Genomic DNA, 3,233 nt, shown 5'->3' on the forward strand with positions numbered 1-3,233 from the left:
CTATGTTTCTATGTTATTCAAGACCCTCCAGACCTTCCTGCAATGTTTGAGCTCTCTAAGGCAGAGCTTCTGATCGCAGGCCTCTGCAGTTGAGAAGTAGTTAACATCCCGAGCAGGGCTGGTGCAACAGCTGGGTAAACAGAACAGGTTACTAAATATCTGGCTGGTCAATGAAACCAAGCATTTCGTGAAGCATCTGAACTTCCATCAGGGACCGCATAGTTTGTGAATCCCATCGCCTGTTCTCAGCATGTATAGTTTAGTTTAGAGATACAGCGTGGAAACAGGCCCTTCGGCCCCACCGAGCCCGGGCTGACCAGTGGTCCACGCGCACTGACACTATCCCACACACACTAGGGACAATTTACAATTGCACCAAGCCAATTAACCAACCAACCTTGTACGTCTTTGGTCACGGGGAGGAAGTACAAACTGCGCACAGATAAGCATTCGTAGTCAGGATGGAACCCGGGTCTCTGGAGCTGTAAGGCAGCAACTCTACCGCATGTATTCAATACCCCATGTATAGAATCTTTTCTGCTTCATTCTTAATCTGAACTGCAGATGACATTATGTCTGGGCTGTTTGGATAGGTCTCCATTGATTGATATTTCCATTTAAACCCTTGGAATACTGCAGACTTGTGGAGATATAGGGCGGCACGGTGGCGCAGCGGTTGAGCCGCAGATTTGCAGCGCCAGAGACCCGGGTCCTGCGACCACGTGGGTTTTCCACGGGTGCTCCAGTTTCCTCCCACATTCCAAGGAGGTGCAGGTTTGTAGGTGAACCAGCTTCTCTTAAATTGTCCCTGGTGTGTAGCATAGACCAATTGGTTGTCGGCACAGACTCGATGGGCCGAAGGGCCTGTTTCCACGCTGTATCTCTAATGTAAAGTAAGATCTCTTGTTAAACAAAATGAGTTCACACATTAACATTGACGACAGGTCAGCATGTGTCCCTTTACCACAGCCGGCATTAACCACGTTGACAGCAAATAGCAAGTAGGCTTGACCTTGGGGATGGGGTATTTGGATATCAACAAGAAGAGAAGCCTCCTACTTTAGGTGGCATGGTGCCGCTGCTGGTAGAACTGCTGCCTCACAGCGCCAGAGACCTGGGTTCGATCCTGACCTCGGGTGCTGTCTGCGTGGAGTTTCCACGTTCCACGTGCGGGCTTGTTGGGTATACTGCCCCTAGTGCATAAGGAATGGATGTGAAAGTGGGATAGCATAGAACTAGTGTGAACGGGCGATCGATGATCGCGATGGGCCGAAAGGCCAGCTTGTAATCCTGTTTCCTTCAGGCAACCAATCAATTAAATGTTTGGGGAATGATATTTTACCAGTGTTTGGGAAGTAGTGATTAGTCTCTTTCAACACCAGAGACCCAGGCTCAATCCTGACTAAGGGTGCTGTCGGTACAGAGTTTGCACGTCCTCCCTTTGACCGCGTGGGTTTTCTCCGGGTGCTCCGGTTTCCTCCCACATTCCCAAGAAGTGTAGGTTTACAGGTTAGAAGGCCTCTGTAATTTGTCCCTCCTGTGCAGGATAGAACTAGTGTACGGGGTGATTGCTGGTTGGCATGAACTCGCTGGGCCGAAGGGCCTGTTTCCGTGCTGTACCACCAAAACCAAAACCAAAACCTCCACCGGGATCTTTTTTCACACAGAGAGTGGTGAATCTCTGGAATTCTCTGTCACAGAAGGTAGTTGAGGCCACAGTTCATTGGCTATATTTAAGAGGGAGTTAGATGTGGCCCTTGTGGCTAAATGGGATCAGGGGGTATGGAGAGAAGGCAGGTACAGGATACCGAGTTGGATGATCAGCCATGATCTTATTGAATGGCGGTGCAGGCTCGAAGGGCCGAATGGCCTACTCCTGCACCTATTGTCTATGTTTCTATGATCTCTGCTCTCTGCACATTTCCATGATAGTATAAAAGCAAGGCGGAATAAGGGTCTGGGTAATTAGATTGCCCTTTGAAAGGGTCAGGTCAGGCATTGAATTGCTTGAATATCTCCCTTCCATTAACCTACAAACCGGCATTAGCAATGCAAATCTTTCCTGTTTTGTTTCTTTCAACTGGCCTGCTGAAAAATTCAACATGTAATATATTGTGAAATATTAATTAGGACTGCTGGTTGACCTAATGAGGATTGGAACTCAGCTGGAAAGAGTCTGAAGAAGGGTCTCGACCTGAAACGTCACCCATTCCTTGTCTCCAGAGTTGCTGCCTGCTGCGGGTGATCGATGGCAGGCGTGGACCAAAAGGCCTGTTTTAATGCTGTACCTTCCAATCAAATAAAAACATTTCTTCCATCGAACGTGTCCAAAGACAGGCAGCTCAATTTGTTACTAACACCTATGAGAGAGAAGTGAGTGTCACCAAACTTCTGAATTCTCTGGGGGTGGAACCCTCTCCAAGACAGACGTGAAGCTCACCGTTTTACCTGTTTTTTCAAAATGTTAAATGGTCAGCTCGACATAGACTACAAGACCTACACCAATCCCAAACCAATTAGGAGCAGACGAGGGCATTCGATCCAATTTGTGATCCCAGCTACAAAGACAGATGTGTACAGCAATTCGTTCTTCCCCCGCACAATTAAAGCATGGAATAATCTCCACCCAACTATAGTTACCCAACCAGATGCAACTACATTTAAAGTAGCTCTTTCTTCCCAATAACCCTTTCTGGCTTAAGCCCTCCCTCCACCACCTCCAGTTTAAATTCCAATTGGAATATTTTGGAGGACCAAGAAACCAAGAACCAAGAATCAATAAAAGCTTGGGACTGATGTTATATCGGTGTGTGTGTGGAGTGGTGAATAGGGTGTTTTGTTGGTATTTGGAAGTGTCTGGGCGAGGGGCCTGGCAGCTCGATTAATAGATGGGTGAGGAGTCTCAAGGGTTTTTAGTTTAGTTCAGTTTAGAGATACACAGCGCCGAAACAGGCCCTTCGGCCCATCGAGTCCACACCGACCCACGATCCCTGCTCATTTTACACCATCCTGCACTCAATAGAGACAATTTTTACATTTACACCAAGCCAATTAACCTACAAACCTGTACGTCTTTGGAGTGTGGGAGGAAATGGAAGATCTCAGAGAAAACCCACGTGGGTCACGGGGAGAACGTGCAAACTCCGTACAGACAGCACCCAGAGATGGGATCGAACCCGGGTCTCTGGCGCTGTAAGGCAGTAACTCTCCTGCGATGGGGGGGGGGGGGGGGG

Source organism: Amblyraja radiata, chromosome 16 (assembly GCF_010909765.2).
Source record: "Amblyraja radiata isolate CabotCenter1 chromosome 16, sAmbRad1.1.pri, whole genome shotgun sequence".
Lineage (NCBI taxonomy): Eukaryota > Metazoa > Chordata > Chondrichthyes > Rajiformes > Rajidae > Amblyraja > Amblyraja radiata.